This window comes from Pimephales promelas, chromosome 20 (genome assembly GCF_988280905.1).
Source record: "Pimephales promelas chromosome 20, fPimPro1.hap1.1, whole genome shotgun sequence".
Lineage (NCBI taxonomy): Eukaryota > Metazoa > Chordata > Actinopteri > Cypriniformes > Leuciscidae > Pimephales > Pimephales promelas.
Window position 1 is genome coordinate 12,117,442 of NC_142788.1, and position 22,847 is coordinate 12,140,288.

Sequence of the window (22,847 nt, forward strand, 5' to 3'; positions counted from 1 at the left end):
ATGTTGGGTGACTATATTATCCATCGGGAATTAAGTAGAGGCCATCACAGCATATACCATTCAAAACTTTGAGAAATAAGTCTCTTATGTTCACCAAGGCAGCATTTATTTGATCAAAAATTCAGCAAAAATCTTCCTTGACTCCACTTAGGAATGTATGGCAGAAGGATTTGGGGCGTGCTTTTGATGAAGAACAGTGGGAAACAGTATGTCAGAATGTTTTTTCCGTCCTGTAATAAAATTATCGGACAAAATGATAAATTCATGCACAGGATGTACCTTACTCCGCTTCGCTTAAGTAAAATGTTTCCTAACTCGACATCCCCCAGGTGTCATCGTTGTAAAACATGTAAAGGGTCAATTAAGCATGTTTTTTGGGAATGCAAGAAATTAAAAAAGTTCTGGAAGGCGGTACATGATCTAACTGTTAAGATTGTGAAAACCCCGCTGGACATTACGCCAACACGGTACCTTTTCGGTACGGAATTGGACAAAACACTGTTGACACCACATGCAGGAAGAGGATTATCATAGCGTCTTTATTATCGCAAAGAAATGCATCTTGCTCAATTGGAATCAACAAAGACCCCCATCGTTCAATCTGTTTAAACAAATCCAAAATGAAACTTTAAGACTGGAACAACGCACATACATCTTAAAAAATAAGGGGGATGCCTTCCGAAGGATATGGGAACCGCTTATGGACTTCTGACACCACCATATGTCATGACAGGGTTTGGCATGTTTACATAACATTCACAAAGGATGAACCGTGACCATGGACTGATTTGATATAATTTGCCGTATTTCGTATTTTTGTTTATTATTTATATTATTTTTCTTTTTTTATGTTAATAAAATGTTAAAATCAATAAAAAGACAATTGAAAAAAAAAATTCAGCAAAAACAGGAATATTATGAAATATTATTACAAATTATATGTTTTCTGTTTAAACATTTTAAAATGTAATTTATTCCTGTGATGGCAAAGCTGAATGTTCAGCATCATTACAAGGGGTGTGCAGCGAAGCCAATATTTGAATCTGTATTTGTAACAAACAATCTCCAATTTGATCATATCCGTATTTGGATGAAACCGGAAGTGGGCGGGGCTTTAACCTGAAATTCGTAAACAATTTGAAGGAAATTTCCTTCATAGCTATCAATTAAGAACTATAACTTCATAAAAAGAAAAACGTCTTATTGTCGGAGCCGATAGCCTCGAAGGCAGGTCTTCGATGTAGTGCACTTTGTGCTTCGGGCAACCCAAGTTCCAGTCCAGGCTTGAGGACCATTCCCAATTCTGATAAATAAATATCTCCTAATAAAAACATAAACACTACAATAATACATTTATTATTATCAATGTTTAAATGGTTATGCTGCTTAATATTTCATTGAAACAGAGACACTCTTTTCAAGGTTCTTTGATGAATAGAAATGTCAAAGAACTGCATTCCTATTTGAAACAGAAATATTTTTAATATGATAAATTTCTTTGACACTTTTGATCAATTTAATGTGTCCTTGCTGAATATAATTAATTAATTAAATAATCGTACTGACCCCAAACAGTCGAACGGTTGTATATTGCACATTAAGCCTGAAAAACCCAATGCACACATTCTGGAAGACAACGAACGACACATGCAATAATGCTTGCACTCATATGTTTGCTGTATGCTTTTCTATAGTTTCTGATCTGAAACACTTAAACTGTTTGATACAAAAGGATGGAATTGCTGTCCCAACACTACTGTTCTGTACACCTTGCGCTACTATGTCCAGGTCTCCGTTTCCGTGTTTAAAGGCTTTATCCACATACGTAATAATGACTTGGCATTTAGTCAAATCTCTCGGTTGTCTTAAATCACACATATGCCAGGTCACGTTAATTATTGGCTTGAGTAAGTTCCCTTGGACCTTGACTGGTTATCTATCGTGGTGAGGATGCGAAAGGAGATGAACAAAAGGATCCAAGGTGAACAAGGGGCTTCGGATGGCATCCACAGGAGGGCTGACAAGTGTCGACAAGGTCACAGTCAGAGACAGAAAGCTGTGTGTATGTGTGTGTGTGTTAGATGGATTACTGGAGTCACTCAGAGGGAAAATGTCGATCTGTCACAGAGTGTAGGGTCAGTGATCCGTCAAAAGAGACAGCTTGAAGCCCTGCTACACTACTGCGTTTTCGTTAAAAAACGAAGAATTAAAACGAATACGATCTCCGTCCACACCAGCGGTTTATCTGCGTATTAGAAATGATCTCCATCCACATTAAAACGACTGAAAACGCGGATCACGTGACCATTCACCAACACTGGGCATGCGCGTGCCGGTGTAAACAGTGGTTGACGAATCAGGGAAGGATACGTCATGACTGATACAACATGACATCATGATTTTTGTGTAAACATACACGCCAATTTCGAGTCAAGTGGCGTGTTATCTCGACGCATTTTGAGCTATCCGCGTGTATGTCTACGCCATTAACGTCCGCGTCATTCCGTGTGTCTGTACACGCCGTACACGATCTTTTTCTTTCCTAGGATGGTAAGGGAACAGTCATAAATGCCATTAACCCCAGTGACGGTTTAGGGACGGGGTTGAGGTAAGTCATATATATACAGTAATAACTTTAAGTCAACAGAGTTCATAAACACGCTGAAAAGCGATTATGCGTCTTGAAAGCACGCCAAAAATGGAAATACGAATTGGCGTGTCATACACACGCTACTTCATGAGATCAGTCTGACTGATAATCATGGAGACAAGCGTCAGCCTCTGCATCAGCGTTTCTGAAGTCCAACGTTTTGTCTCGTCCACACTAAAACGCCCTCCAGAGATTCAAAATGCAAAACGGAGCTGCAGCGTTTCTAAACTTCTCCGTTTTAGGTCTTCATTTTTCCCGTTTTAGTCTGGACAGGAGGTGCAAACGTAGCAAAAGGTCTCCGTTTTTAAACGAAAACGCAGTAGTGTGGACGGGGCCTAAGAGACAAGAGATACAGGTTTTTGCTTATTCATAAGTTTCTAAATGTTGACCAAAAGTCAAAATGTCACACACTTCACACAAAAACAAACAAAAACACGCAATGAGAAAGCCTGCTTTCAATGTGTGACGTAGCCTAGTTCAATGCCAAAAGAATGCTCTGAAATTCAAAATGTAGAGGGTCATTTTCCCCTCACAAAGTTCTCATATCAAATTATATAGGCTAGTTTTGTAATATCACATGAACAAGAAGGGCTGTTTATCACAAATAATGTGATAAACATCGGCTTTGCTGGCTGAGGCATAGACGGGGTTGGCTTTGGTTTGCTCGATTCAGAGCTAGAGCGTTTAGGCCGTGTGTCCACCAAAACGTTTTTCCACGCGCCTGGCGTATGTTTTCAATTGTTTTCAATGGGAGCGCCGTGTTTTTTAAACGCCATGAGCGTACCGAGGCGCTGAGCGTGTTTTTTTCACGCTGAAGCGCCGAGCACCCAGCGTTTTTTACTGGTCGCTGGGAGTTGAAAAATGTTCAACTTTGGATAAAACACAGCGCTCTTCACGGTCACTTTTTACCCAGCCGTCCAATCACAGTGGAGGAGGGGCGGGACTAATACCACACCGACCAACTGTCACAACATTCAACTGCTGCGGATATTCTGCATCATAGCAACGAAACGTCTCAACGGAAAAAACGCTGCGCTGCCAAAACGCTCTCAAGTGCCCAAAGCACGGCGTCTTCAGCTTTTTAGTTTGCTAAAAACGCTTTGGTGGACACACGGCCTTAGGCAGGTAGTGTCCCATGGCCTGGGACGCCTTCTGTGCCTTCGTGTACCTCTCTGCGAACCCCTTCACCGCCGGGCCGAAGAGAGCGGTGCTGCAAAGCAACTCTGTAGATTTTAAAACTGAGCTGCAGTTTACTAAAATGAAATAACTGATTCATATCTCAACCCTCATCTAATTTATATGAAACTGACCTTTACATGTCAAATCTAGGTCAGCTTTTTTTTTTGCATCCAGTAAACAACTAGAAACGGGGCTCAGTTTTTCTAATGAAGACCGTGTTGACGTGACTCACGGCAAGCCTCCTTTATAAATGTGGTGGATAGTGGTGATGCTCATTTTTGCAATGACGGATCACAGTGATAGTCATAATGATAATGTTGGTGTGTTTGGAGATACTTTGGCAGAAGGATGGGGTAATTACTGGCATTCTCTCTCCTCTTGATGAATTATCAGCTGGTTGTGCCTAATAATCAAATGGGTGGAGCTGATGGACATGGACTTGAGAAAAAAGGCAGATGTTCAAACCAATTTTCTCTCTCATCCCCAAGATTTCATCCCCCCTTTCTTTACTCTGGAATGATGTGATTTTTCATTTTAATTTATTTGAAGAGTATTCTGGCTACTTATTCTGTACAACTGGGGTTAAGTCAGTCATACAGAAAGTCATGCAAATTTGAAACGACATGAGACTAAATCATTAATTTAGTACTTAATTTAAATTTGTGTGTGTGTGAACTAGGTCTATTCCTTTCCTACTGTGGAGAGAGTGGGTGAAATGCTTTTCTTTCTGATTAAGCTGGCTCAAATTAAAACGGAGTCAGGTCCATTTAAATTCAAATCTTGCTTAAAATCCCAAAGCATGTTAAACTCCCATCAACTCAAATCCACTGTTGAAGGGTTAGATTTCCGTTTGTCCCATGAGCTGATTAGAGCACAGACAGATTAGTGCGCTGCTGGTTAGTGAGTTTTGTTTTCTTTAGTTTATTTGGATGCATTAATCAGGCTTTGCATTTCTCAGCATCATACTATGTAGAATATGGGTCAACACATTCTTTTATGTCTTTGTTCCATGAGCTGCTGTTTATTACCAAACCAGCTGAATTAATTACCGGATGCTTAGCACTTGCTTTTAAATGGATCTCTTGCATAAGTTTATTCATGTTTTGAAGCTGCTCATTTGTATCTGATTCTGCCCATGAATAACCTCGGCTCACTTGTTGATGTGAAACATTTGTAGTAGAGCTGTAGATTCTGGATAAATTGAGAATCATGAATTTATTAATTATATCTTATGGGCTTTTTTTTTTAGTCGGTGAAGCCATCTATAGTAATTTGCGAGTTTTTTTATTGTAAGAATGGGGTAGGAGTTTATAAGATTTTTTTCTTCATCCTACTCCTGTTCTTTTCGTCATGGAATTTACTTTTGTTGTGTTTGTTGGATTTGTTAAATTGTTGTGGCATTTCGTGTTGCATTACCATGAAAAGAGAATAAAAAAAGAAATGAAATGAATTTATTTATTTTTAATAGAGATGCGATTCTGAACAGTCAAGAGACTAAACAAAATAATGACCCATTATTATATACAAAAATGACTTATTTTAGTGGTATTCAATATAGGATTTAAGTAGTCTATTTCAAATGAATCGCATACAGGCCATCTCAAAAAATGCAAAATTTCCAATTCAAACTGTAATAAAATCAGTCGTTCGGACATCCCTATTTTTATTATCTAGAAGGATCTGATTTGGGTAAAGTTATACACAACACAAATTGTAGAGAGCTTTTTTTATGTATAATCAAGTGCATACTGCGTAGCAACCTTTAGTCCGTGTTTTAAAACTCTGAGTGAACGCAGACAACGATGAATCGTTTATGAACAGCCATCAATACTACTCGTACGCCACAGCCTCCTTGTGTGGTTTCGCTTCTCTGTATTGCATTGTGGTGATTTTGTTGGGGGAGTGCATCTGCATAGATAAAGCTATTAAAAATATGCTAAATACATTTTTACCACTGTTTTAAGAGTAATTTCTCTTTTTTAGGGCTGAACGATTTTGGAGAAAACCTGAAAACTTGGGTATTCACACTTGTTTTTTCTCTTTAAAAGCACCAACTCAAACTTCGTTTGTGAATAATATAAAATAATAATTGTTGTTTTTTTTTTGATTATTAGCAAAAAGAATATTAAACAAATTAACACATATATTGTAATACTCTTGTTCTTTAAAAAAAAGTAAAAAAAAATAAAAATAGTATTACACACGAACAACTCATGATGCATTTTTTTTCAGTGCAATTGTCAGAGTGGAGCTCTAGTACGGTCAATTTCTGTAAAATACCAAATCATGAGCTTCACTCTAAAACGCACAGTGCACACTCACAGCACACAGTGTAAATATCATAAATAACATATTACATCGATCTGGACCCTACGACATCAGGACATAATCACAGCGCACCTTATATGGATGGAATGACGTGAATCATAACCCACGACCTCAAAGTCTCAAACTCGGTTTAAAAATGTAAAATCTCCAAAGTAAAGTTTATATCACATGCTCATATTGACTTCAGACTGGAGAGTGGGCTCTTTGATCATAAGAGAGGTTTCACGAATCTCAAAGAAGCGATAATTATTTGGTGTTTTAACAGAATAATTAAAATGTAATAATTGGGGCCAATTACTTTTTAGATCATGTAGCTTATTTTATCAATGGGAAAACATTTTAAATTAGAAACCTCATAACATTCAACTTCACGACTTCTCTTAACTATCACTATTCACTGAAGCCGTTTTTTCATCCTCCCTTATTTGAACTACCCACTATCTCTTTGAAGCTACTCTCAAATCTGCAATTATCTTTCTACTTCACAAGCCAATGCACCATTACTAATAATAAAGGAAGCTTACGGAGTCCTGGAAGGTCTCTCTTGAATGAAACCGAGAGGAAGGATATTTTTTGCTTCCTGCTGATTACGTGATTTATTCAGAGAGGCGTGATTTGAACTGTTAAAATGTTCTACAAAGGCAGGAATACATACAGTACAAAACGTGCTCCACACAGGAGAATCAAATCACGATTAGTTTTAATACAAGTGACTCAAGAATAAACACAAAATGTAAGCATAAATATACATGACAAATTCTGGGTTAAATAGTCAATTTATTTTTCATTATTTTAAACTTCGTAAATCGTAATCAATGCTTTTCTGTACTAAATTAATGATATTTGCATTCAACATTTCTTGCATCGGTTGCCATCTTGCATTCTTGCAAAGTGGATTCTGGGATTTAATTCTCCACAAAGGATATTTTAGTATGTAGTAAAGGTGTAATGAGACACTTATCTCACGAGATGAGACGAAACACGAGAGTGGGTTCACGAGAACGAGACAAGGTAAGATTTTTGCACAATATTTTATAGAAATCCTCAATGACAAAGTTCATGACTGGAAAAATAGTCTGCAGACTGTGCATTTTGAAATGTTTTAGCTATTAATCTTCTAATGAATGTCATTTCAGTTCTACTTGGTGAATATGAATTAGCATCGAAAGACAATAATATACAAGCACTGTAAAAGGTTTTGCCACAAACTAAACTGACTGGCTTTTCTCCTGTATGATTTCACATGATTCTCTTCAGACCTTACTGTACATTTATGAGCTTCCAGCACTTCTGATTGAGGCTGTGTGACCTCCTGATTAAACTCCTTTCCACAAATTAAACAGAGAAATAAAAACAGAGATAATAAATCAAACAGTTTTCTCGTAAGTCTAACTAAGTGCAAACATTAATTGCAAGTGCAACCATAATCAAAGTAGGCCTACTGTAGCGCACAGACTCTTTATAATTGTTGTGAAATTGCGGATTTGTTTTGCCCTGGCAGTTATAGGGTTAATGCCATTCCACGGGACTGCTTTTCACTCGACGAGAAATCTCATCACATTTTAGTCTCGCGAGATCTTGTAGCACGATATCTCGTCACAAGTAGCTATTTTGCCCGCAAATGTTTTATGGAGATTTTCTCCGTAAAACATCATGAAAGTCATGTCAACTAGATTTGTCTCACTGCTGAAAATCAGCCCACATCAGAACAATTACAATTTCAACCTCAATATGAAACACAAGGTATAATGGTAGAGAGTGTGCTATTAACATAAATCATACTTTGAAAGGGTGATCAGGACCACAAAATAGAGCTCTATTGATTTAAGGAGGATTACATTATGCTGCTTAGCATTGTAGGAAATCGGATGAATGGGAAATCTGTTGACATATCAAAATATATTTTGCCAAAATATGTCGCAACCAAAACTTGAAACTTCAAATCTCTTCCCCATTTACAGAAATGCCATTAACTCAGGGTTCCAGACTGCGACCATTTTTTGAGAATGTGCGCAATTTAAAATTATGTGGTCGCATATGTGCGAGTGGACGCTCGCGCAACAGAACGCCGTTGTATCAGCTGCTGCAGTCCGTAACTAATGTTCAAAATGAACGAGTAGGCTACATCATAAATCCATTTTCCAAAACGTGTTTTTGACTTATCCTGAATCACTACCGTACGCCTATAATAAGTGTTTATATTCAGACTATTTTATCCCGGGTCGACTCGGAAGCGGAGTTGCCCAGTGCCTGCGTGACTCGCCATAGACATTAATGGAGAGAAGTAGCTCCGGCTACGGTGTTCTTCCGCGAGACACGTGCAGTTTATGTATTGACGAACGTAGACGTCACGCGCATTGCACACTGATGGTGAAAGGCGCCAATATTATGAATTCACGAAATAAGGCATATAAAAATGAAAATGTCTCACGAAACAGCGTGCCCCTTCTTACGTCTTTTCATCGGTAAGATAAGAGTAATCGCTCGACTAAGGAAAAGGAAATTATTATAAAATGCAGAAGGTAAGGAGTGGGAGATTTCTGATTTTTGTTACAACTATGAACTTTGATAACAAATAAATCTGTATTGGCTTATTATAATACTCTAATATTTTAAAATGTAATGCATACATTTGAATGTTTAATGATTTTTTAAAAGATAGAAAGATGATGCTGATAGAAAAATGATAAGAGATAGATAGATAGATAGATAGACAGACAGACAGACAGACAGACAGACAGACAGACAGACAGACAGACAGACAGACAGATAGATAGATAGATAGATAGATAGATAGATAGATAGATAGATAGATAGATAGATAGATAGATAGATAGATAGACAGATGTAGAAGATTATGATTCCAATGTAAATAGACAGATTGTATATAATTCAAATGTAAAATGCATAAAATTACAGATTAAAATTACTGTCCAAAATCGATGAAAATCCTGAAATTTGGCACTGATAATTAATATATTACAGGTGTTTATACTGCAACCCAGAAAAGGTGCGACCAAATCAAACACTAGTGCGACCAACTGAGAAAGTTGGTAGCACCAGTTCAACCACTGGAAAAGTTAGACTGGAGCCTTGCATTAACGGGGGTTTAAAGAGTTTGTTGCAGGTGGTTGCAGCAGTATTGCCAGACCCCAAGACAGAGCCATAGATTGTTCAGCAAAGAAAAAAAGGTTTTCAAACATCCAAGAACAAACAGCATCTTCAGAAAGAAACAAAACAACAACTATTTTATTACAGTGGCAAACCAGGCAAAAGGTTTGTCAGCCAAGCAATCCCTTCGCCAGGACATGGAGACGTCCCAGCATCCACACTGCCTTCAGCACTGGACACACACAGAGACAGTACAATTGACTTCACAAAACTGGTAGGGACAAGCAGACTATGGTGCAGAAATTAACCAGGAAAGTCCTTAACTCACGCTGGCCTTAAATGATGACTGCAAAGCTTCTGAAAATGTGTCAATATCTACTCCCATCTACTCAATATTTCATAAAGCATCACTGCCTGTCAAGAGTTTCCTCATGTACTGGCATTTAGTTAAGACTGCGAGGAATAGAAATGTTGGGGAACACAAAGTCATGTTTTAAGACTGCAGTCTCATTGTGCTCGACTCCAAACTAAAGTAAAGTTCCTCTACAACTGCCCCTTTATTTGTCTCCTGTGCATGTTGTTGTTCATTAAGGTCTCTGGCGTCATTCTGTTAGCGATCTCATTAGTGGCTTCCTGCCAGAGGCAGAACGGAGCAGCTGCTGTGAAACGGCCTGCCCCTATAACCAGAGACAACATGGACCGAGAACAAGCAGATGTGACGCCCTGTGGACTTACCAAACCTTCGAAGCAGAGCGGCTGGCTGTCTCCTGACACCTGCATAAACTGGGCCACTTGGGTCGATTTAGGGCACTTATTACAATCGATCGACAGAAACGATGCTGGAAATTCTGTTGCGTTACTGCTTGAGATTAGAGACAAAAGAGACACTGCAGTGATGCTAATTATTACCCATGATTTCATGAAGAGAAAGCCTCTGAATTATTACTCAGAGAGTGAGACTCTACAGCATTAGTGGTGAGACCACAGATTGAGGTTAGCCCGCAACCTTTGATTACAGACCCTCTCAACAAATGGTTCACGGCTTTGCCAAAGCAACCAATCAAGTTTTATTGCAGACGAAATATTGACCACTCTACACATTTCTATTTTTATCTCTCATACATTGATTGGTCTCTTAGGCTCTTTAAAGGGATAGTTCACCAAACAGTTGATGGATCCCATTGACTTCCATAGTATTTCTGCAAGTCAATGGGATCAATCAACTGTTTGGTTTAGAGCCCGACCGATAAAGGATTTTGAAGGCCGATACGATACAAATATTTTTGGGTTTTAAAATCCGATATTCCGATATATCGGCCGATATTTTATTTTATTTATTTTTTTTTTTTTTAAACTGGACATGATAGTCACAAATTTTGTCATGCTTATTTGAGTTAAGAGAACTGATGGGGATGTTCTTTTAATTGTTATTCAAGCAATGTATGTATCGTGCCCAACTCAACGAGTGTTGCCAACAGGAACGGTGTAGAGTGCCCTCTGGTGGACAAACTATACAACTCCAACACTCATGACACGGTTCAAGCGTGTTTTGTCCGTTTTTATTTTATTTTTGAAATATTAATTTATCGGCCATTTTAACTGCCGATACCGATAGTTTGGAAAATGCCTAATATCGGTCTGCCGATATATCGGTCTGGCTCTAGTTTGGTTACAGACGTTCTCCAAAATATCTTTCTTTGTGTTCAGCAGAAGTAGTTTAGTGCATGTCCACTGACAGACGAACTCTGCTTTCCGCATCCAATTCAAATATACTTGCTGCTTCTTTCAATTTGATAAAGTAAATTAAGACTAAGGCTGTCAAGCTTTAAAATGACAAAAAGAAATAAGCTATTAGCAAAGAGTGCAATGCCACACTGCACGCGTTAGCAGAGCGGAACTTTTTGCCCGAACTACAAAAACAAGTTTAAACAATTTATACTGCCAGTTTAACTCAAGTTACAGATATATAACATAAAATTATTAATGATCCACATAATGTGCTTTATAAAGACTTGCAGGCAAAGGAAAAAGCATGGGATGAAGCTGCAGTGACTGTTGGTGCTGATGGAAAGTCATTTAAACGTGTTTTGGACAACCTTTCCCTGGCCCATGAGCGAACAACTCAACTCAATATAGAAAGGGAAAATTGAATAGACAGCTAAATAGCACACATACAGCATAGACATCTATGATGTGCATGATTTTGTTGAATCTTTGACTTTATTTTTGAGAATTTGCTTTTTTTTACTAAACAACTCTATTACGAACTTTGCTGTTTAAAGACATTTATTAATTATTTTTAAGATGTTTATGATGGGTAATGTTTGTAAATTAGATGTGTATTTCAACAATCTAAATGATTTCAGCTTTTTCTCTTTTGCTGAATGCTTTTCATGGCGATGAGTGCTAATATGTAATAAATATGCAGATAATATATAATAATACATATCAATTACCTATCAATATTTATTTCATCGAAAAAAATATACAAAATCTGTCAAAGTACTTGACAACAACCTCAAAAGCCAGTGTGAAAGCAAAATGGGCGTGTGCTGGTCCCACACACCCTACGCACTGCTTCTGCGCTGCCTCCGCTCTGTTAAGGCGTTCAGTGTGAAACCTCGTAAAACAATGTTAAAGATAGGTGGTTACATCCCTGGCTGTTGGGTGGATTCAGTATTACTCATTCTGCAGGCACCTGGCTGTAAACAGAGCTGACAGTGCGAAAACACTTAAGCTGTGATTAGCTTTCAGCACTCTTGTCATGTTCACTTGTGCCAGGAATGCTACAATGACTAAATCTTGGATCAAAAAAAGAAGAAAATTCTGTCATTATTTAGCCAACTCGCCCTCATATTGTTCCAAACGCGTGTGACTTTCTTCTGTAGAAGATAAAAATATATTTTGAAGAATGTTAGTAGTAACTAAACAGTTTTGTTTACAATTGTCTTCCACTGTGTAGCATCTGCACCAATCAGACACACACAAATTATTAATTATAAGCAAACACACTCTCCAAAACAAAGGTCTATAAAACTTTCCCCCAAAACTAACATCCCCAGCAATGAAGCAAACACACTGGCAGAACCCAGTCTCCTATTCCAGGACACATTAAGACTGATAATACTTTATGACCCCAAAAGGAATTTGCAGAGTTGTGACTCTCACTTAATTATTGCTGAGAAGGAGAAATAAACTCTTTTAATCCATAATATATGTATAACCACATGAGAAATGTGAAAATGCATCTAATTTTCCCATCTCATGATTTTCCTTTTATGTGGTTTGGCCTATGTATTTATTCTTTCTTTTAAACTATGTTGGATTAATGTTTCAGACTAGCAATCTATGGTTAACCAAGTCTCTATAGCCTCCAATCTTCATCCCTCATTTGTTAATTTAAATGACATTTTGCTAACTTTGTGACACATTCATATTACACAAATATTGAAGATTCTTTTGTTAAACAGTAACACCCAATCAAATTACAAGTACAAATGCTTGCTTGAACAAAAGGTTGTAAAGAATTCCATCCAAAGGTAACAACTTCTTATCGGCTGACAACCCTCCAGAGGGTGTGACATCTTCACGCTTTAAAACTCTGATCACAAGATCACACCTCTGAAATCCTGATGTGAAGATGATACTGAACTAGAAGTTTTTTTAGGACTCCCAAGCTTGTGCCAGGCAGCAGCATTGTCTTTCCATTCACCAAAGATCCTCTGACTTACACCGGTTCTCTCTCATCAAGACCACATCAGCAATAATCAACTGGAGCCTCAGCAAATTGCATCAGGACAGTTTAACTGAAATGGGCGAGACATGCAAGTATCAAAGTTAGTCTCATTATTTGATACATTAAGTATCCTTAACCCTTTTTAAGAAGGTCATGTTAGAACTAAACTGATGGTTTGCTCAGGCTGTTGATCTGCTCAGTTTCATTCAATGCCACTTCTTGCATTCCTGTATTTCCATTGGTAAACTGTATGCATTTATGTATATGTTAGTGTAGCTTAAGTGTTTAGTCTAGTTAAAATCTTGTTCATGTCACACATAAAGTGGTCCATGTTTCAAGCTTATATGTACTGGAGTCCCTAATCAAGCAGATTTTGACTACTTGCTCTTAGTCAATGGTAAATGGACTGCATTTATATAGTGCTTTCACACACCCAACGGCCACTTTACATTTTGTATGTAATTCACCCATTCACTCACTCATTCATACATCGACGGGAGTGTCAGCCATCCAGCTCGTCGGGAGCAGCTGGGGTTAGATGACTTGCTCATGGACAACTCGACACTTGGTCAGGTGGAACCGGGGATTGAACCACCAACCATCCGGTTTGTAGACAAACTACATGAGCCACTGCCACCCACTTAGGAGTGGGCAGTAAGAAACATTTCCCATACCCCGAAAAAGTAGATTTATTAGAATTAATAAACAATTAATCACGGCACAAACAGATCCAAACTATTAACTGATCCAAATATTCATTATAACAAGTTGGTTGATTATTAATATTTCTTTAGAGGTGATTTGCTACAACTGTATGGACAAAAAAACCTGAGACATTTCAAATGTGTCGTCCTTGAACTACAGTAGGACAAGTGAGACTTAAAGGTGCACTATGCAGAAATCACAATCTTCAAACTCCAGCCTTCACCTGTGCCACGTAGGCATGGGCGGTATCCAAATTTTCATACCGTCAAACCTCCTCCCTATTTTACCGCGGTATACGGTATTACCGCGTGACTAATTAAAAATTACCAGATAAGGCTCAGATCACACATGATGACACGTTCAACCAGAGAGTGTCGGTTACAATAATGCATCTAAAAGCTGTCAATCAACTATTAGAAAACAGGAGATGCACATTTTCTCACACCAGAGAATGTGAGCAGAGTGGTGATATTTCCTCCAGAGAGGGGAGCGCATTTATGGAGATCACGCGCCACGAGCTCTGTCCACTCGGCGACGCGAGCCGAGTGGAGCCGAGATACAATTATTTATTAATAAACAAGTGTTTTCTATGTCAGTTGCTGCAAAGATAAAGATTGCATTGACGATGCAAACTGGCATCTTCACGGTAGTGAACACGAATAAAGAGTAGCCTAATGCACTTCATATGAATAAGCCTATAGCAGAGAGCAGCCCATTTCTTTTAGCTTGTAATTGTTTTATTTAAAAGTATAGACATTTCAAGCTTACTATATATATATACACTTCTCAGATCATTAAGACATGTATCTTATATGCTGAGTTTCAGTTCATGTATGAATCGCGCTCCAGTCACGCGTCGGCGCGTGTCCTGATTACTATCTTTGCTTTTTATTTATTAATCCAGGCAATTCGTTGATGAAAAAATAAATAAATGAAGATGCAATTTATTCAAAACGAAATTCGTTTTAAAGAAAGGCTTTGTACAAAACAAAACGTAATAAGTGGTCATAATCATGTCTGACTGACTGTCAGTTGCTGCAAAAATAAAGACTGCATTGACGATGCAAACTCGCATCTTCACGGTTGTGAACGCGAATAAAGAGTAATGCACACTTCATATGAATTAGCCTAAACATAAGCAGAGAGCAGCCAATTTCTTTTAGATTGTTTGTTTTGTTTAAAAGTAGACATTTCAAGCTTATATATAGCTACACTTCTCCAACGCATTCTCATTTCTTATATGCGAGGTTCAGTTCATGTATGAGTCGCGCTCCAGTCACGCGTCGGCGCGTGTCCTGATCACTATAGGCTATTTGCTTTTTATTAATTAATCCAGGCAATTCGTTGATGAAAAAAACATTAAAATGAAGATGCAATTTATTCAAAACGAAATTCGTTTTAAAGAAAGGATTTCTACAAAACAAAACGTAATAAGTGGTCATAATCATGTCTGACTGACCCATTCCAAAAGTTTTCCGATATTGCGCATTTTATGATCTTATCTTATTCATCTCATGAAGTTCCCTTTTCATAAAATCAACATACATAGAAAAACATCATATTATTAAAAAAAAATATGAAAGGAATACTTTTTTTTAGCTTATATTTAAGCGTTACACGGTCTGGACCGCTGTAGACTACATGCATGTGTGCGTGCATGTGGTGGTGGAGCACAATTTTCAAATAATAATTGAATAATACCAGGCAATCTTTAAATATTATTTTTGCTTGAAATGCCCATCCCTGCCAAACTGCAGAAGTTGTGTTCTTCTTCAAGACCAAGTCACTCGGTGCGCAACTTGCAATCTAGCCCTCTCTTCCCGACTCTCTCGTCACCACACTGTCACGTCATGAGAACCAGATATAGGCATTTTAGCCATTAAATAAATTGTATTTTAAACATTGCATTTATATAGGATATTATATCCTATTTAAGGATTTATATAGGATACGTATATCCTATTTAAGTGCATTGTTTTTTTTCTGACGGTATGACGATATTGAAACTGATACCGTTGCTATTTTTAGATCCCGCGGTATACGATATTACCGTAATACCGCCCAAGCCTAGTGCCACGCATCTTTTTTGGCTGGGATGACACACTTCCTGGCCAAAGGCAGCTCAAAAACCTCAATAGAAGAATAAAACACAGAACATACAGGCACAGGGCAGTGTCTCTGCAGGCGAAAATCACCACACATTTCTAGTGGATCATAAGAAACGATTGAGACTGAGGCATTATTTTTGTATGAGTATACTTTTCTCTGGTATGGGAAATCAATGTTTACAGGGTATAAATGAAGAGGAAATGACACTTCTGTAATACGTGCAGCAGCATAATATAACAGTAGCTCTCCCTTAGACAGTGAGTGTCTACTTTCTTCCAGGATCAGGTAACTGGATCTCAGAAAACCAGCCCTTTCAAAACAGTACAGCAGGCTCTACAATTACAGCCAAGCTGAAAGACAGAGACACACACACACACACACACACACACACACACACAGAGGGAGGCATAAGGACTGGGTAGGACAAAAGGACTGCATGTTATACTAGTTAGAATTGACTAGTTGCAATGCACAAACAAAATGGCCTCTAAAGATTATGAGAACATTACAGCTGTGGCAGAAGCCTTTTGTTGAGAAATGAGCTCTGTACAGTTGTAATCTGGTTAACCACAGTATTGCCTCCCAAATGGATATCGGAAGGCAAGACAGCGGTCCAGCTGTCATTTTTCAGATAAGAGAGAATTCGGGAATCTTCTCATATCCACTTATATAAGAGCTCCACTCTTCCACTCAAAGAAAGGATTGACAGTCACATTTACTGAATGGGAGACTAGTTATAGGGCATATGAGAAAAACAAACTCCCACATGCTTTTTTATGATCCATTTTTTATACTCTGCCTGTGTGCTAGTGCCTGACTAACTTTATCATTAACTGTAATTACAGCTAAAGTGTCAAGGGACCCAGTCCTGAGGGGTCCCATTCCGGCAAAGCTAAAGCAATTTGCAGTTTCAGATTTGTAATCATGAGTTTAACAAAAGCAGACAATTATTCCATTTTCTAAATGCATGTAATTAATCTTATTGTGAACGATTCATCCATGTATACATTTCATCTTTTTTTCTCAATCTTCTGGTAAAACAAATTTCTCTCTGATAATGTATGCAGGACTTCTCCAAACATTTAGTCTGCTTAAACTCTTTCTTACAAACGACTGCAAGTTCATAACCAGACCAGCCTCCATCCAATCAGCAACAGATGAATTGAAAAACCCCATTCAGCATTTTTTTTTTCAATAAACCATTTCCTTCAGATTAGCGGTCGACCGATATATCGCCATGGCCGATATATCGGCCGATATTTGGCATTTTTTAAATATCGGCATCGGCCGATAAGCTTTTCTGATTGGCCGATGTGTTGGAATTCTATTTTGACGGCGCTGCAGACTTTTATTTTGACGGGCACCTGCGATCACACATTCTCCGTCTTCATTCGTTTACGATCTCGGTCAGTCATATCTAATACTTTGTTTGACAGAACTGGGGAATTCAGAACTGGTAAGCAAATAAAGTAAATGGTATGTGAAAAAGTACTGTGTTTGCTTTTATATTATTTGTCACAGAAAAGGCAAACAATCAGCCTAAAATACTTTCTCATTTACCATCAACATTCAACAAATGCCCATCTACATCATTTAAACAAATCTCTGAATATCTAATAAACATTTCATTTCACAAACCTTGCAGATTTAATCGAATCCAGGTGTGGTATCTAGCCGGTGTTCTGTCAATTCATGCTACCCATTGAGATTTGCTACTTACTGGTTATGCACATGTGCAGACTCAGTTTTTTAACAAAAGGTACATTTTCATATGTAATTTCTCTCCACACCATATGAATATCTGTACAGTCAGCCAGCAGAACAAGAATAACTGAAAGTTTCAGTTATTAAGAAAAGATGTGCTTTGACAAGTCAGATCTCAGCATCGGCCATCAAAAAACCCATATCGGTCGACCACTACTTCGGATGTCATTTCACTCAAAATACCAGTTTTATTCAAGCATTCATTTTTGCCTGTGTTTCCAAGTTATAGGTTACACATTAACAAAAACAAAAGGTGGATAATTATTTTAACCATAAAAGTACAGACAGATTGACAATGGCTGGGACTGGATTTTTTTTTTTTTTTTAAATGTTATTACTTTGACCTAATCAGTTAATACTGGGTTAATAGTTAATAACGGTAACTGGGTTAATAGTTAAAACTGAAGACTGAAGTAGGCAGTTATATTGATATTTTAAAGCCACTATTTTAAATTGTAATAATATTTCACAATATTATGTTTTTTGTTGTATTTTTTTTATCAAATAAATGCAAGCTTACTGACCAGAAGAGACTTCTTTCAAAAACTTTAAAATTAGTAATGTTTCCAAACTTTTGACTGTTACTGGGTAAATAGTTAAAATAGTTAATACTGCTTTTACTGACAAACAGGACCATATCATAGACTGTAAAGTAACTTATTTCATATATTTATTGCATTGCCAGAACCCCTAAAAATATTAAAATATATATATAAATATATATTCAGCCATTTAGATATTGCTAATAATGTATAGTTTAAGTCTAATGATCATTTGTTATTATTGAGTCAAAAAGGAGAAATATAGGACAATTAGGCAATCAGTATTGCTCTTTCTTTCTACATAAAGCTTAAAGCACATGTTTACTGGTGCTAAATGAAGGGTGGCATAGCATGTGTCAATATTAAGGAAATCCAACTGTTGACAATACAAAGTTATTGTTATTGCAAGGCGTTCAGTGGGGGTTCTCATTTAGTCAAGTCACCTTTATTTATGTAGCGCTTTTGACAATTCAGATTGTTTCAAAGCAGCTTTACAGTGATAACAGGAAAATGATGCAACAAAGTTTGTTTTGGCTGTACAGAAACTCTAGACAAAAACAGTGATGTCATCATCCAGCTCAGTTCAGTTCTCATTCAATGGTGTTAATGCAGGCAGATCAATAATGTTGTTGAACATAAGTGTCTCCAATTAAGCAACACCTATAATATGTCCTAATGGTGCGAGAGAACAGATTTGTCTGCTTGACGCTGTGCCACCTAGTCAGATGTTCCCAGATCAAAACAGGGCTTAGTGACACACTCAATCGTGTCTGAAACGATATGCTGCTACAAACAGACCCTGATCCACAGGCCTGTCGTGCCAGCTGGGTTGAGTTGTTAGCTCCGAGTACGTCTATACAAAAAAGGATTTTGAAGTCAATTAAAAGACCAAAACATTCTGACAATGAAACCATGGGGGTTTCTCTAAAAAAAAAAAAAAACATAACCTAACCTAATAATCAAATTAGGGTTATGAAAGAAATCTCCACCAAATACTTCCACTTCGAGCTGGATTGCGATCTGACAGCTGTTTTTCCCCCCTGGAAGTGATCAGATAGGTGGCGACAGATAAACAACAGCTCTGCCCGTGAGGAGCCTCGGATGCACCAGTCCACCTCTCCAGGAATCCAGCGGAGGCCATGCGCTCCAGTCCTCCCATGGGGGACGCCACCAGAAATAGAAGCAGGCGTGGATTGATGGATTGATGGAGGACTGTGAGGAGCACAGCCAATGGAAATTAAGGAACCAGAGTAAACACACACCAGCTGTCACCCGGGGAGGTCGTTGGCATAGCAATGGGAGGAGAGTAATCAATCAATAGAACAACAGTTAAAACAAGTGCGATCTGTCCAGCAATGTGAAATGTATCTCTTCCTTTGTGCCATCTATAAAATCAAATAACGTTAAAACATCCAAACAGTCCGAGAAACTACGGCTCCTTTAATAAACAAAACAAGGTCCAAAGATTCACAGCAAAAAGACCGAAGACCTACGCTACTTAAAGCTCCCTGTTTTCCATCAAAATAAAAGTTTGATGGTTTAACGCTTTAAAATTAATTAAGACAATTGTTGTAATGTGAAATAGCCTACATTACATCGATTGGAGAGAGAATCTCAATGCATACTGAGAATCTCAAATTCGATTCAGAATAGTTTGAAGAAGCACGATGCCTTAATTTATTGTCCCAGCGCTTCCCACACACAATATATTTTAATAATGAAAATTAATATCATAAACATGCATGTAACTGACTATTGGTTTAAATGAACAGTCGACTAGAAAATCTTTCGTCAGGGGCAGCCCTAAACAGATCCATGTGATGTCATCTCCTGTATCCCTGGCAGTAAATCATCTCCACTGCAGAGTGACATTAGGCAGATAAAACAAGTCCTCCTGAGACTCGTCCCCATGGGGCTCTTTAAAACACGTCCTTGAAGGTGCGCTGGTGCCGTTTCAGCACGTATGGTGAATGCCGAATAACAGCTCACACTGATTTGGAATGATGGGATGCATATATTTCATGAGACAGTGACTGTTTAAAGTACAATGTAAGCTATAACAAACATGTTTAGAAATGTCCATCAACCTAAATGTTATTAATTTTTGCAGAGGACCCCACAACTTAAAGTGGTTCCTTAAAACCAATTTTGTTTATGAGGTCTCCTACAATAGGGTTTATATGCATCCAAGAAAAAAAAAAACACCATCACTTTATTTTTGTCATAATATACATTGCAGCTTTACCTCTTTTCTCACAGTGTCTAAAAAAGATCAATCAAGGATCCAGTCTCTCTTTTTCAAGAGCACACTTTGTTCTGAGTAGTCTACTCTGCTCTGATTGGTCAGATGGCCCAGTCTGTTGTGATTGATCTCTGCTCTGATTGGCCAGATGGCCCAAACTGTTGTGATTGGTCTACTCTGCTCTGAGTGGTCAGATGACCCAGTCTGTGCTCTGATTGGTCAGATGGCCCAGTCTGTTGTGATTGATCTCTGCTCTGATTGGCCAGATGGCCCAGTCTGTTGTGATTGGCCTACTCTGCTCTGATTGGTCAGATGACCCAGTCTGTTGTGATTGTCCTCTACTCTGATTGGTCAGATGGCCCAAACTGTTGTGATTGGTCTACTCTGCTCTGATTGGTCAGATGCCCCAGTCTGTTGTGATTGATCTCTGCTCTGATTGGCCAGATGGCCCAGTCTGTTGTGATTGGCCTACTCTACTCTGATTGGTCAGATGGCCCTGTCTGTTGTGATTGGTCTACTTTGCTCTGATTGGTCAGCTGACACAGTTTATTGTGATTGATCTCTTCTCTGATTGGTCAGATGACCCAGTCTGTTGTGATTGGTCTACTTTGCTCTGATTGGTCAGCTGGCCCAGTTTATTGTGACTGATCTCTGGTCTAATTAGCCAGATGGCCCAGTCTATTTTGATTGATCACTGCTCTGATTGGTCAGATGGCCCAGTCTGTTGTGATTGGTCTACTTTGCTCTGATTGGTCAAATGGTTCATTCTGTTGTGATTGGTATACTCTGCTCTGGTCAACAGCTTACAGTGAATGTCTGAAATGAAAGTTGGAAATGTCATTTAGGGGTCTATGGCCCCAAAAATGGGGCCGACTGAAAGAGGTTACATATATAATACAACTGCAAGCCATAGCTAGGATCCTTCGGTTGGCAAAATAATGTGTCTAGGTCAAATTATATTTGGCCCACTTGTTAGTGAACAGCCCTGTACTAGAGCATCTGGACTGCTGGCACTAATCAAACAGCTTTGCTGGAGCTGTGTTGTTTATCTTGCAGTATTTTGGGTAACTAGGTTAGCAGCACTTTTATAAAACACAGGCAGAGATGCCCCACAATCTGCCCTGGGGTATCTAAGGCAATACAGTATTGATCAATTTACAACGGATCCCAGGGCATAAGTTGTATTTTAAGTTGTAGAACACATTTGAGAAAGAATATTATAGAATGACGCACACGGACTGACTTCAGCAACAACGACTCCATTTTTTTAACACTCTCTGCTGCTAAAACAAAACAAAAATATTTCGCCAAAAAACAAAACAAATCGTAACGCTACAGTCTCCCACCCACCCCGAAGAGACTAAAGTCCAAACAAATTTCATCCTGGAAGTCCTTTGAAGAAGTTAAACTCAACAGTTCAGAGTGCTAAACACGTTCAAACAAACACTAAATAAAAAGAACAATCAAATCATGACTCAAATGTACCCAATTTCATCGATAAGTCTGATTTTACAACAAATACGTAACGTTACTGTCAAGATATGACAGGACTAACGTTAGCTGGTGTCAATCAGTCTTTACACATCCAGGCTTCAAGCAGTAACGAGGAAAGAGGCGAAAATGATACCGTTGGCTTCTTCCATACCTATTATTGACAAAACAGCTCTATTATTAAGTATTATTGACTGAGCGTCCCTTAATAAAGCCGTTATGTCTCCTTCTTTCGATGTCTAGCGCTAGCCTACTGTTAGCTCGCGTGCTCGCGCAAACTGACCAACTCAAGCCAGGACTTAAAAATTGAAAAGATCACTGCTCACCCGTTCACGAAGATCAAAACGTGCTGGATGAAACCTTAACGAGTTGCTGTGGTTGTAGTCACTGGAGTGTGTATGTGTGCGTGAAAGAGAAAGAGAGTGAGGCAAATCGATGATCTAACGTTAGTTGCTTCCTCGCGCTGACGGAGGAGGAGCTCACGAGACACACCAGTCAAACACGCGCGCGCACACTCTGGACAGGACAGGTGTCGTCATGACTTCAAAAGCCCACATTTGACTTACTTTATACAAATTTTTTAAAAATATATAGAAGTGTGTTGCTAAAACATTAAAGAAATTGAAAAATATTCTTCTACCACACACACCAGTAATCATCAAACGTGGGATAAAGAGCCTAAATAAATTTCATTTATTTTCAATTTATTTGAATAAAATAAATCCATATCCAAATATTTAACATTGGCTGGATTTGATTAAATCTAACCATGTATTTTAGAGAGTATAGTGTTTAAAATAATAGTACCGCTTTACAATAAGGTTCAATCGTTTATTCTGTTAACTAACAAACTTATAATGAGCAACACATTTCCTACAGTATTTATTAATCTTTACTAATGTTAGTTAAGGGCATTAACTTATGTTAACAAATACATTTCATTTTAATTATGTATTAGCAAATGTTGAAATCAACATTAAGTAAGATTAA

The 22,847-nt window shown here is 38.1% G+C and overlaps 1 protein-coding gene across 4 annotated transcripts in view; it reads right to left on the bottom strand.

Moving 5' to 3' along the window:
* ndrg3b (ndrg family member 3b) overlaps positions 1-22,381 on the bottom strand; it is a 59,454-nt gene extending 37,073 nt beyond the window's left edge. For all 4 annotated transcript variants that reach the window (XM_039658297.2, XM_039658281.2, XM_089124709.1 and 1 more), the window contains exon 1: positions 22,184-22,381. The gene's annotated coding sequence lies outside the window, so the exon portion shown is untranslated. The remainder of the gene's footprint in view (positions 1-22,183) is intronic.
* Between the last annotated feature and the right edge of the window lie 466 nt (positions 22,382-22,847).